Below are 15,405 nucleotides of genomic sequence, written 5' to 3'. Positions count from 1 at the left end.
GAGAATTAACACTTGAAGTTATTCATAAATACTTGTCTTGCTATGGAACTGTAATTAGGTGAGGTTAGACCAGAGAGTAAGGTTATCTGATAGTTGATACAGAACCGCAACTGTGTCTCGAGCTATTTATATTATACCTTCGTAATCATTACAACGTGTATTGATAATAGATTAAGATAATTACTGATCAATAATTACGAAATGAACCATGTTCAATTTGAATTGTTGTTATTTTCGGGTTCCGCCGTACATCCGAAAGAAAATACGGAACCCATACGTATCTCTTGTACTGGACCGATTAAGTAGGAAGGTATACACTATATACATGAATTTCTGTTACCCAAACAAGGACATATAAAAGATAAAAAATTTGCAAACTGTACCGTGTGACATATAAGTATAGGACTTTTCTTCTTTCTCTTCTTTTCTTTTTTCTTTTCTGTTGTGAGAGATTTTTTTACAACTATTTCAAAATTAATAGTTTTAAGTTATTTATGAGAAAACTATGAAAATTGGTCACTTTCCCCCTTGTTTCCGAAACTATTGAGCTTGAAATTTTGAAAAAATACAGAAAAAATTTCTTCGTTTAGAGATCAGGAAAACCTATAAGAAGAAATCCATGATTTTAAAATATCACGGCAATACTTAATCTCTCAAGGTTGCGCGAACAAACTTAGGTACATATTATTCATCGTACGGAACCCTCTTCACACGAGTTCAACTCGTATATTTCCGGTTTTTTATCTTTCAACATGCGTACTTTAAAGTTTATATTACCATTTAAATTAGTGAAACTACGCTGGTCAAAAGGAATTATGAGACATGAATTTGCTCGGGCTTATTTTCTACTATTTTTATAGATAGGTAACTGATATGTTATATAATTGTGTTAATGGATACAAATATTCTGTTACCCGTTAAGTAAATCTTTATAACTGTAGGCTATTTCTTATGTTGACCGTAGAAGCCAAGAACAAAAAGCTTGGGGAAATAGACTTAATATTTTTACCGAGAAACCCTCACCACCTGGGTGTCTGATGCACTTCGACCGTCCGCTGTGCCAGATCCTTCTTTCCACGCAGATGCAAACTGTGGAACCAACTCCCATCGGCGGTGTTCCTACTAGATTACAACATGGGGATGTTGGGCGGATCAACAAATTCCTAAAAGGCCGGCAACGCATCGGCGCTTCCTCTGCTGCAGCAAATGTTCATTGGTGGCGGTAAACACTTAACATCAGGTGACCCGCCTGCGCGTTTGCTCGTTAACTCTATTAAAAAAAAACTACCTACTACCTAATATGCGAAAGTATGTTTCCCGACGAAGACTTTTTATCCCGGAAAATCTAAGATTTCTCACAAGATTTCTAAAATACCTAAATCCACGTGGGTGAAGTCGTAGGTGTCATCTATTCTTTACAGATTTAGTTTGAATCCCTGATACGGATTTTTATCTCGGAAAACAAGTTTCCACGGGATTTGTAAAACTTAAATCCACGCAGACGAAGCCGCGGGCATCACCTAGTTTTTCCATGAATCTTAAGAGTATGTAGCAGTTTATTAAAGTAATACATATTTACAGGACGTCTTGACCGTTCACGTTATCCTTGTTAAATAAAATTGTAAAGAGCACCGGAGCGACAATTCGACACAGAGCCGACTGCTCTGCGATCACAAAGCTTTCTCATTAAACCGTCAACGTTCGGAGCCGTGACAATAAACTCATTTCAAAGAAAAAAATCCTCAGCCCGTTTTGTTACATTTCTTAACGGAAAAAGAGTACAAAAGGTTTTTCTTAGGCGAAGCGTGACTGTCGTAATTAAGTGGCGAGAAAGCGATCGTGTTGACGAAGTGTTTGGTATCGAAGTGCATAGATAAGCTTCGAATTATGTACCATAATTCTTTTCCCAATTGACTACGAAATTGTCACCCAAAATAATTATGTATTCAGTATTCACTGTTATCTAGCTTTTATTTTCTACTACTGTTATCTATTTTTTAGTAAAAATGGTAATTAGGTAAAATATAATACAATATTCATTGCCTACTGAATAACTTTTAAATAACGTAGTAGTAAATTTCTATTCTATTGTAATGACGTGGTAAAAAAGTATAACGAGTCTAGCTGATGCTATAGTCCAGGTTCAGTTATAAAATCATCACAGGATAATTTCTATTGTCAGGTCCAGTTACATGACAGGTAGTTAAAGTTACTTTACGGTTACTACCTTCAAACTTTGATTTGACAACTCAGGGTTTTTTTTAACTTTGGACCAAAATTTTACCATAAATCCCTTATCATACAGGTATGAATAATGATTTGTGCAATCCACTTTGCTTTTATTTGGCGGTCAAAGTTAAATTTAACCATCTGTCATGCAACTAAACTTAATCAACGGGTTTTTAAATCTACTTTATTCAAAGCGCCAGTTTATTTTCTTACATTTAAGAATCAACCACCAAGTACCTAGGCAGCTGTATATTTCTGATCAGCATGCGAATATCACAAGGGTGTAAAAAGCTACTTTAAATTCTCGAGATTCCCTAAAAAGGTATTCGAAGTTGCAGTCATCTACGTGTCCTATAACATAAAATCCGGCTTAATAAGTTGCTTCCAATTTAAAATCAAAATTATTTTTAAGTCCGCTGTCTCTCAGAAGAGGGGACCCGTCGGGGGCCAGATTATAAATCATAAATGCCACGTTAGCCTCGCCGGACGGCCGGCTCGTATCGAAATTATCGCCCGCAAGCCCTACGTAAAATATACAAAACAGTCTCAGGTTACCACGTCAAATATTTTCTCTTAAGACGTCTAAAATAAACTACACTGACTGACTCATTAGCTCATACCAGTTTCTCCGTAGAATGGAAACGAACGTGTGTTTTGCTATAAGACCATTTTATGATTGAAACTGAATTACGAATATAAAATGCTTGGAGGATTGGTCTCTGCGCTCCGACCGGCGTCCAATCTATAACCTAAGATAAAATAATTATCTGACCTGCCTCGACTTCGATTGAACGGAATTTTTAAAAATCAGTGAGGTTGATATTTAATTATATGTATTCCTTTATATTTAACCGAAAAACAAAATATAAATTTCCACGGATATAATTTGTAAAATAATAAGGGTCTTATATTTTATTTATTCTTATATTTTTACCCTTATTATTTGTTTGTTGGTTTATTGGTTTGATGGTTTGTCCTTCAATCACGTCGCAACGGTGCAACGGATTGACGTGTTTTTTTGCATGGGTATAGATAAAGACCTGGAGAGTGACGTGCCATAGGCTACTTTTTATCCCGGAAAATCAAAGAGTTCCCACGGGATTTTTAAAATACCTAATTCTACGCGGACGATGTCGCGGGCATCAGCTAGTTACATAATAATAACGTTATTTAGATTTTCCTAACAATTTTCTTCCTTACATTTTGTCCTGCTGTTCAATTGTATGTGATACTTCATGTTTAGATCATTAAATAAATGAATGTCATACATATAAAGTGTAGTATAAATACTGTAACTGTCTTGTGTGGGCTAGAATAGAGTCATATAAATAACCAATTTCATTGCTTGAAAGGATCATGATAAATGTATGTTCTCTCCAGTAAAAGTTGACAATACAGTTTGATGCATTTGAAAAATGTTATGTAGCATACACTTACTACGAGGACTTATATGCCACAGAATAATCATCTGTAGTCAGCGACAGGTCAAGACGGCAATGATCGGGGTATCAGGCGGGGGAGACGCCCCGCACACCCACCGCCCGCACCGGTATGGTAGGGCGATTGTATAAAACCTACATCAATCATTATTACGATCTCAATTGTTCTGATTGGCTGAATTTGTACGATTCTTGTTGCAACAATGCATTGTAGCCAATAGTGAGCAAGCGTTAACCAATCAGAGATGATTGCGATCGTGACATTGTACTTAGCTGTCATTTTCCCACAATCGCGCAGCCAGTTAGCACGAGGGTTGTGCGGGTGTGCGGGGCGTCCACCCCAGTTGTCATCTCAACCTGTCGCTACTATACCTATCTACAAATACTAAGATTGGTTTTTTTTTAATAATTGTATTTTCATAGTTGATAGTCAAAATAGTTATGATTTTGATAACATTAGCTAACTCTACGTACGTAGGTTTTGCTCACTAGCACAGTTTCCTCTCAGATAGACCATAATCCGCCAAGTGGCTAAGTGTGGATTGATAGACTTCACAAACCTTTGAGAATATTATGGAGATGGGGCACTCAGGCATGCAGCTTTCGTCACGATGTTTTCCTTCACCATTAAAGCGAGTGAAATTTAATTGCCTAAAACGCACATAACTCCGAAAAGTTAGACGTGCGTGCCCGAGATCGAACCCCCGACCTCCCGAATAAGAATCACGTAATTTTTAATGATTACTAATAAACTAAAGACGCGAATATTGCGACACCCAAACTGGGTATCCATAATACTTTGTACATACTTAATATGATGTAGTTTATGGAAATGCAATAAATGAAAATTGAAATTGAAATTGAAATATTAACAAAACGCTTAACGCGGAGGAAATCTATTTAGGTAAACAAAATAATATTTGCAATAAGGCTATCTGATACCAAACTAGTTTCAAATTGTAATCTTGGCATCTCAGCTAGGCGTTAGGCTGCGACGAAGACTACCTTTTATGTAAAGGCTTTTTTGCCACATTATTTTTATTTTTTGTAACGATGCCTTAGGTAGCTTGTCGGTAGGAAGGGCATTCCGAACCAACAGTGGTAGATTCAGTGACGATTCAAAGCAATTTCTAAAGTTTATTTGAATAAAAAATCTTTCTATTTTTGTTTCTTAATCCATACTAATATTATCTATACTAATATTATAAATGCGAAGGTGTGTTTGTCTGTCTGTCTGTCTGCTAGCCTTTCATGACCCATCCGATACACCGATTTTGACTTAATTTGATACAGAGATAGTTTGCATCCCGGGGAAGGACATAGCCTACTTTTTATTCTGGAAAATCAAAGATTTCCCACGGAATTTTCAAAAAACCGTAATCCACGCGGACGAAGTCGCGAGTATCATCTAGTTATTCAATAAAATACAATTTATTATGATAGTGCTACCAGTACCCTAGTAGCCCTTCTTACACAACTGCCAAAAAAAGGAGTGCACCTAATGTTTTCAGGGTCATGAACCCTTATGAGTTGCTTTGTTTCACCATAACTTCTAAATGTAGGTACAGGCTACTGTTAGATATTTTATATCAACCTGAGTGACAATGTATTTAGCAGCCGTGTTTTAAATTATTTTTAATTAGGTACTTATACTTGTTAGTTATAATATCGTAGGAAATTGAAACAAAATTAATCGAAATTATAAAAATCAATAGTAGTTATTGTATTTTCTACCTTTATTAATGATACCTATCATACTTCATATTTCATGCTAATATTATAAATGTCTTCGTTTGTTTGTCCTTTAATCACGCCGCAACAGAGCTTTTTTTGCATGGATATAACATGTAGTTAAGGACCTGGAGAGTGACATAGGCTACTTTCATCCTAGAAAATCAAAGAGTTCCAACGGGATTTTAAAAACCTAAATCCACGCGGATGAAGTCGCGGCCATCAGCCAGTTTTGAATAAATGCTTCGACTTTGACTTTACCCGATCATGATTAGCAAATTTTTTTTTTTTTTTTTTTTTTTTTTTTTTTTTTTTTTTTTTTTTTTTTTTTTTTTTTTTTTTTTTTTTTTTTTTTTTTTTTTTTTTTTTATAAAGAATATTAGCCATATTAAATGACTAATATCCCCCTTTCCTCTCCAATTAAGCGTCAAGCTTGTGCTAGGAGTAGGTACGACAATAGTGCAACAGGCGGGATTTGAACCGTCGACCTTTCGGTTTTCAGTCCACTCCTATACCGGTTGAGCTATTGAGGTAAAATTTAAAATTGCTGTGCTTAATAAAAAAGTGTACCTACCTAGTAGAAAAATGATACATAATTTAACGCATTGACAACTTGATAAATTACCCGTCTGCTTTCAAAGACTTACCCATGCATCAATAGGAAATAGTAAAAAGCGGTGTCAAATGTTCGTGACAGTAATCACGGGCGCAAAAAGCGTCACATGCCCCTCCAATTACCGACCATCTACGGAGAGCCTACGTGCCAGGCGTAGCTACCCGATACAATCTAATTCCTATAAAGTGTACTCACCTAAAATAAACAACAATTATTATTATTAATCTAATTGGTAAAGAAATTGTAGAGAACGCAATATAGCGTTAGTTCACTTTTGTAAAACTTTTGTTAAATTAAAATAGATATTTTGTAGCCGGTGACATCACATAATATCTAAGTTAATCAAGATCAGCACCAAAACGTAACAGGTCAGCACAATACTTTTATGGGGGCGCAGGCCAAACAAGTTTAAAACCTATTTAGGGTTCTATTGTAAAATAAGGAACCCTTGTAGTTTCTTCAAGTCCATCTGTCTGTGTCACAGCCGTTTTAAAAATAAACTATAATACTAGTTGTAAGGTTTAAAAGAAATACCTACAAATAAAGAATCCTACTAAGTAGGTACCGTTAGAGAGAGGCATATTTCAATTTTTTTTTTAAATGGTACTTTCTGAAAACGAAAAGCTGATTTTTTAAAAATCATTATGTGGTTTCTTAGACAATTTTTGGAAAAACAAACTTACTGTTTAGTGAATAATGACCGCCAAAGTTTTCAGCAATTAGCATGGCTATGGAGTCCTACTCTATATTGTGTGCCCTGATACGTACTTTTTGTGTTTTTTTGTTACTTATTAATAATGAATTACATAACATGGTGTTATTTTAAAAGCGCCCAGTGTGAGTGTTCTAAGAGTTTTCGCACCTCGGAATATTAGTTTTAGATTTCACTTCACTAGGCGAAAACTTAATATGTAGAGAAAAATCTAAGGATTCATTGCGTTGACTACTAAGATACTGCATATTTTGTATCATACAATAAAAACGTTACGTATTCCAAATGACGGTAGAGTAAATAACGAGTTCAAGAATAAAGACGTGTATGCGGGATCCTTCTATTTTAGAAAAAACAGCTAAAGGGGAATAGCGTTGCAATTATAGCAAAACCATCTTCCCATCCGTCTGTCCGTGCGCGGCCAAGATGGCTGCCGCATGCCTACCCAAGATTGACTGGTAGCTGAATACTTCGCCAAGGGCGATCTAGGCTGGGCTATCTATCTCGACCGGCCTGCCACGGAATGAAGTTTTGCCCTCGGTAAATTAAAATTCTTTTTATTTGATAAGTGTTTTGCGATTATCTGTACCTAAGTACTAACTTTAAATACGATGGACGTTTCATTTAAAAGCAAAATTTTATTGTAATGGAATGTATAAGTGAATACGTTGGATCTGAATGTATTGATTTCTTATAAATATTTGATGGGCATGTTTGAATATGCTTATAGAATAGCAGAAATGTAGAATATGCTATATTGTCTATAATATATATATTAAACTTATATATACTGCATATAGTGTGTATATATATGTAGGTATATATTAAACTTCATATTATTGTAACCTAATGTCAAAAATGTTTTTGTTTTGTATAATATTTTTCATTCCTTTATTGTTTTTAATATTCTAGTCAGTAAGGGGAGAGCACTGATGCCTATAACACGAGTGTACAACTTATTTTAGGCATCGGTGGATTAACCTAATTTTGGTTGTAATTTTGGTGAAACAATAAATTATTTATTTATTTATTTATATTTATTATATTATATTATACTATCTTGTACCTCAATATTAAAATAGATTCTAAGATTTGTATAAGAAAAGGTGTTATATAGAGTAAGCTATAATATTGACGTTAATAATATTTTCTATTATTTTTTATACCTACTCGAACAAGATTCAGAATGTTCAAATATTTCAGCCATTTGCTAAGTCAGATTATTTCTATTTTTTAACATCTTCAAATTTGATTTATGTATAGTAAAGTGTATAGTATGTATAAAACACATAATTAACTACCTTCTGAAGAAGCAGGTAATTTTGTTCCTTAGTTTTATGCTACCGAGGTTTCAAGCATCTGCTAAAATAGATAAATCAACAATAATGGACCCTTATCGCCGACGTCGAAACATAAACATAGTATTAACTTTAGCTCAACGTTGAACCTATCTCATAAATGTCGAATAGTCCAACTCAATATTCTATGATCAATATAATCCCTTTAAGGTGGAAATAAAAAACTCACTTTATACACTGCGAAATGATAACTTCTAAAGTAGTAAAATATGCATCAAATTTTACCTGAAAATAAAGAAAAATATATTATTATTAGTACATCTATACTATCATTAACAGTTGAAAAAGCATAATATCATGGACATTAGTTACTCTGTGGTACTGTATTATCTGTAAGGAGTTAATTAAGTACATTACATTATTATCTACGAATTCCGATGCCCATCTAACATTACATCGGCACTTATCACCACGTGAGATCCTGGTCAAACAAACCCGTTTTAAAATAAAAAGACTGTGCAAAACATTATTGAATTATTATTAAGTTTTTCGACCGGATTAACTCTTAACCGGTACATCGGTAGATCGCCAAAAAAAAACATAATAATGACGTTCACACGTTAAACGGTGCCCGCCTAAATTGCCAAAACCCATCATCACACAAATGTACGCCGTTAACCCAAAACCGCATAAGTCACATTCATCGCGCATCAAAAAGCAATCAAGCGACAAAAGTTGAGGCGAGTCATCTGGAGGAGCTCAAGGAATATTTTTGAAACGCACTAATCGATTCAAGCGAGGCCACAGGTAAAGGCCTTAACATAATTTACGGTGCTCTATAAAAAGTTGGTGCATCGGGAGTGGAGGTAGAAAATATAATTTTAAAATACGCTATATAGCTTTATGACAACCACAAGACCATTAACTATAATGTGCCCTACGGAGAAAAACTAGTACATATTATCATGTTTTGCAAACAGAATTATACATAATATTTAATGTTAATTTTATTTAAAAAATTAAATTATGATACAAAAGTTGTTGACAATTGTAAATATTCCAAAATATATAAATAATAATTGATTGGTTATTTAGGATTTTACACAGGATTGCAAAAGCAATAAATAGTGTTTATAGATCATAATATAAAACGACAGAAATAATAAATTGTAGTACAAGTTTAATAAATAAAAAGGTCCTTTAGTAATCCAGGGCAAGAAATAAATCATCCTTTTTTTAGGATTTTGACACCTTTTGTGAAATTGTACATACAAAAATTATTTTTTTACTTTTTAGTGGCGTTTCATGTAGGTTTTTTATAGTTATGTCCAGAATCAAGATCGATTCTGCAGGTGTTTTAATGAAAAAATTAACATTAGGCAAATTAACCCTTTTATGCATATTTAGTGTTAAATGGACATAGATAACCAGAAGATATTGTTTATCACGATCTTTCACGATGATTCAAACTCAAATAATTTATCCAAATTTTGGGTACCATTGTATACTTTTTAATTGTCAATTGTGGAATTTTTAAGAAATGTAATGGTGATAATTATATCCTAAATTATTCTATAAAGACTAGCAAATTCCCTGAAACATGGAAGAATGCTCAAATTGTCCCCCTTCCTAAAAAGTCGAATCCATCAACCGTAAATGATTTCCGTCCCATTTCTATTTTGCCATTCCTCTCAAAAGTCCTTGAGAAGTTAGTCTACCAACAGTTAAATCTATTCCTTAACAAGCACTTACTTCTCAGTCCTTTACAATCCGGATTTCGTCCTGGTCATAGCACGGTTACGGCACTGGTCAAAGTGACCGATGACATTCGATGGGCAATGGACAATAAACAGCTCACAATTCTAACTTTGCTTGACTTTAGTAATGCATTTAATACGGTGGATTATGACATATTGCTGAGTCTGTTACGTTCTATTAACATAGCTCCATCGGTGATTGACTGGTTTCGGAGTTACCTCAGAGGCCGTCGTCAGCGCATCCAAATCGACGAGGTTGTCTCTGAGGTAGGCTGGGGTACCTCAGGGTGGCGTGTTGTCTCCTTTACTCTTTGCCATTTTCATAAATTCCGTAACTTCTCATATCTCTTCTCTCTACCACATGTATGCAGATGATATCCAAATTTATTGCTCTGCAACTCTAGAAGATCTCGATTCTGCTGTTTGCGTTATTAATAATGATTTAGCTGCAGTTGCTGATTGGAGCAGACAGTTTGGGCTACGCGTTAATCCTGCAAAATCTCAGGCTATTGTTATTGGCAGTCCAGGATACATTGCAAAAGTTAACTTGCAAGGCCTTTCTCCGATCCTCTTTAATGGCGTTGTTATTCCTTACTCTGACTCTGTTAAAGACCTAGGTATCCACTTAGATCAACAACTGTCCTGGTCTGTACATCTAAAAAAGTTGAGCAGAAGAACATTTGCGACGATGAGTTCTTTGCGACGGTTGCGTTATCTCTTGCCAATTCCAACCAAAGTTATGTTGGCACATTCTCTCCTTCTCTCTATTCTCGATTATGCGGACGCAAGCTATCTCAACTTGACTGAGGACCAACTTAACAAGCTTGAGCGACTCCAAAATCTTGCCATTCGGTTCATATTTGGTTTGCGCAAATATGACCATGTATCTGAATTTCGTCAAAAGCTCAAATGGCTCCCTATTCGCCGTCGCCGGGATTTGCATGTACTTTCTCTTCTGTACTGTGTGCTATATCACTTAAAAACTCCCCCTTACCTCAAGGAGAAGTTTAGTTTTCTTGGAGTGCAAACCGACATAAGATCCTGCCGAACCTTAATGTTAGAAACGCCGAGTCATAAAACGAAATTCTATGGCAACTCATTCACTGTGCGAGCTGTTGAACTTTGGAATGCACTACCATTGACCATACGGAAATCAAAGTCACTAGACTCCTTTAAAACTGCAGTGAAGAATCATTATCTTACAAACTGAAGACGACAATCATATTTGTTTCTCTTTAAGTACGATTATGGAGTATATATTAGTCTATTTTATTAGTATATTGGTATTATACATATTATTTAATACATGTATTAGTGGTTTATGTATTAGTATGTATCAGTTATTTAAATGTATGTTTATTAGTATATTACACACCACCTGCAATCTAATTTTCCTTATACTTTCCAATCTTCAAGGTTGCCTGGTAGAGATCGCTAATTAGCGATAAGGCCGCCTTTTGTATCTTCCTTCTGTCTGTGTTTTTTATTCTTTAATGTAATCCTTCTTGTGGTTGTGCAAATAAAGTGTATTTATTATTATTATTATTATTATTATAATTAATTACGTAAACTTAAAAGTAAAGCTACGAGCGTTTTAAACGCGCCTTGAGAAGCTCAGATTTTAGTCCAAACAAATAATTACTTAATTTGTAATAATCATTAAATTAAACGCGACATAACATTACTCTCCCAGGCTAATAACAACCATGATTACGATGCATGTCCGGAGCAAGCCTGCGCATCTCTAACTTTGCCCCAGACACCCCCCGCTGCCACGAGAAATATGTTACCTGCCGCATGATCGAGGAAACAAACACTAAAGTATTGACGAGGCTATAAATTTCAGAAATGACCCTGCCTTCTGATTATAAAACCAATTTAGGTGTCCAACTTAAAGTGTCTTTCTTTACGTTATGCTCTTTGTGTATCCGATTCCATATTATTGAATTTAACATAATCTTTGTTTAACGCCTTTTTATTTAAATGTCAAGAGCGTTCAATGTCTAGATAATAACTTGCCTAGACATCTTTTATTAGGGTGTAAATTTTCACAAATAGCTCATTATAATATAATGTACACAATAAATAAACGTGTACATTGTCACCAACTTGTTTTTAGCTATCCTGTATCATACTATGGGCAATGGCTAATTTTGTTGTATATGATCTCTAAACTAAACTAAATTGACAGATCTAAATCTTCTTAATGTTGAGCCAACGAGAGATTGCGTTTTTGACGTTTCGACAGTCAGATATCAAAGCAATGTGTGCGAGAGGGCACATAATATTATTTTCTCAAAATAAATACCTGATTATTTTATATGCAACTGCCAAGAATATGTAAAAAACGCAATCTCTCGTTAACTCTATAATAGTGCTATTTATGAAAGGTATATAAATATATTATTTAAACCAGAAACCCCCCTGATATACCTAATAACAATACATTTAGACCTCTCATTTCATAAAATCTCATGGGAACTCTATGATTTTCAGGGATAAAAATTGTAATTCTTCCGTTTCCTGGATGCAACCTATCGCTGTGCCAAATTTCGTTTAGATTTGATCTGGGGGAAACATAAATAGCATGCTTTCGCATTTTAATGATGCTCGCGAATTAGGCGTAGATTTAGGTTTTATAAAAATCTCGTGAGAACTATGGTTTTCAGGGATAAAAAACCGGCCAAGTACGAGACAGGCTAGCGCAATGAGGGTTCCGTACTACAGTCGAATTTTTTCGACATTTTGCACGATAATTCAAAAACTATGATGCTTTATGCATCATAGTTTTTGAATATATAATAAATAAAAATCTGTTTTAGAATGTACAGATGAAGGAAGACCTTTCATATGATACCCCACTTGATATAGTCACTCACTTCGAAAGTTGAAAATACTAATTATTAGTTCATGACCACAATTTAATTTTTTTTGTGTGATCTAACCCTAAATTCACGGTTTTCAGATTTTTTCCTAAATATCAGCTATAAGATCTACCTACCTGCCAAATTTCATGATTCTAGGTCAACGGGAAGTACCCTGTAGGTTTCTTGACAGACAGACAGAAAGACAGACAGACAGACAGACAGACAGACAGACAGACAGACAGACAACAAAGTGATCCTATAAGGGTTCCGTTTTTCCTATTGAGGTACGGAACCCTAAAAATTACCATTTTTCCATCTCCAGGACGTATCCCTGTGCCAAATGTCAAGATTTGTTCAGTGTGGATCAGTTGAGCCGTGGAAATGTAACATAGACACATAATTTTGCATCTGTATATATACATAAACGGAAAAGCTGACTGACTGACTGATCTATAAACGCACAGCTCAAACTCTGGATGGATCAACTGGACGGATCGGGCTAAAATTTAGCAGGTAGGTAGAGCTATTATGACGTACATGTCCGCTAAGAAAGGATGTTTGAAAATTCAATCCCTAAGGGGTAAAATAGGGGTTTGAAATTTGTGTAGCCCACCCGGATGAAGTCGAGGGGATGAGCTAGTTTTTAGCTAAGCACAGGTTAAGGCGACATAGCTCAACGGGTTGCGAAGCTGAAGTGGCAATGGGCAGGGCACATAGTTCGTAAACCGATAGATGTTGGGGTTTCAAGGTGCTGGAATGGCGACCTCGCACCGGAAGACGCAGCGTTGGGAGACCCCCTACTAGGTAGACGGACGACATTAGACGAGTCGCAGGGAGCCGCTGGATTCAGGCGGCACAAGACCGTGGCGTATGGAAGTCCCTACTAGAGACCTATGTCCAGCGGTGGACGTCTTTCGGTTGATGATGATGATGATGATGATGACAGTTTAAAATAAGAGTCGATATGTATGTTCTTTCTCAATGAAACACATTTATCGTAGGTTGTCAAGTGAAAGCGCTCCGCGCCGGAAGCCTGTACTCGTTGCTCTAGCCAGCCTACATTAGTCTGCTTAATAAGCTATGTTTATTTGTCAGTTTTCCTGTGCTAAGGACTACATTTTACCAAATCGCAATTTAACGATTCTTACGTACCAGTATGGTAGTATGTTGTAATGGTTAGGTGCATATTATAACCTCTTTCGATTTATAAGGTTTCACAACTTTGTATTTATCCTAATCCTAATTATTATTAACATTATAAACGTGGCAGTTTAGAGGGTCATTATTGCTTCACGCCACAATGACTTAACCGATTTGGTTGAAATTTTGAACAAAGATAGCTTATACCCTGAATTCAAGTAGATGGATTAAATGATTCAAAACTAATAAAAGTTTATTGGAATATACCTTTCTATTTATATTTCTAAATTAACTCATAGCTTACTTTTCATTCCGGAAAATCAAAATTTTCCGCGGGAAAGCTGCATCTACGTAGACGAAGGCTCGAGCATCATCTATTTTCTAATAAAAAATAGTAACAAAGTAGTAAACCTTATAAATAGAGCTAACCTGGAATTTAACGAGAGATCTCATAAGGTACAAATCACTCATAGTGGAGGTCTTATTGCGTAAATCCACAAATAATCAAATGTAATTGCCTACAATTTATAATATTATCATAATGACTCTCATAGGGCCATGACACCAGATTGGAATAAGATTATAAAATAAAATAATATATAATACGAACCAAAAGCACAGGAAAAAGCTAGCTGGGCCATAAAAAGTTTATTGCTTTTCTTCCACTTGATCAGAGGTCGTGGACCTCATATAGTTCGGTTTGAATTTTTAATTCAACTAAATATGTACATCTGATTACCATTAATAAAATTAATCAATACAAATCAATGTTTATATGTCACAGTTGTCGAAAATGACAAAATATTCAGGCTTTGAGTGACACTCCTTTGGTTTGTTTTGTTATAATAATATGTAATATGCCCACTCGTTGAATTTTAAAACGCGGCAAGATGAGGCCTCTTTATACCTAGGTATATGCGCCTTATTCTGAAACTTTCGAATCGATGCAAAAATATGCAGCAAGTTCTTGAAAGGAAATCTCTTGAAAATTAAATATGAATAATGAATATCCATACATAATATTCAAGTAATGTATGTCATATTGCCATACCTACCTATATTTAAATTAAGATCTAAGTTCTTACATAAAAGCTTAAGCGTCCAGCATTTTTGAGATTATTCCTATATAATAATTTGTGTAATTACTATTATTTTATACGAGCTGAGCCCACGGCTTCATCTGCGTGGTGCATGCTTTCATGTTTTTAAAAATCCTGTAGGAACTCTTTGATTTTCTGGAATAAAAAGTAACCATGTAATTTTTAAGATCTTTTAATATATCCGTGCAAAAAGTCACGTTGATCCGCTGCTCCGTTATGACCTGATTGACGGGCAAACCAATAAACAAACATACGTTCGCATTTGTAATATGTATAGCTAGGTAGTAATACAAGATAAATGATGTGCAAATTTTCAGCTTTCTAGGTTGGGCCGGGCGTCGATAAGTCAGTCAGTGAGTGAGTTGGAGCTTTTCTTTTTATTGCATAAGATGTTAGAAGAAAAGTAGCAAGTTGTGATGAAATTAACCATTTACTAATCATAGTATAATGTAACGTTATCTTATGTTTTTCTAAATAGTAAATTTAAAAATAAAAGCTGCCACAGTCTTAACGATG

General features: G+C 35.1%; 1 protein-coding gene across 2 annotated transcripts in view; it reads right to left on the bottom strand.

Annotated features, from left to right (window-relative positions):
- Positions 1 to 15,405, bottom strand: part of ft (cadherin-related tumor suppressor fat) — a 155,915-nt gene that overhangs the window by 75,940 nt on the left and 64,570 nt on the right. The gene's annotated exons all lie outside the window — the stretch shown is intronic.

The sequence above is a fragment of the Maniola hyperantus genome, chromosome 8, assembly GCF_902806685.2.
Source record: "Maniola hyperantus chromosome 8, iAphHyp1.2, whole genome shotgun sequence".
NCBI lineage: Eukaryota > Metazoa > Arthropoda > Insecta > Lepidoptera > Nymphalidae > Maniola > Maniola hyperantus.
The sequence above is the reverse complement of the archived record's forward strand: the minus strand, read 5'-3'. Positions and strand labels throughout refer to the sequence as shown.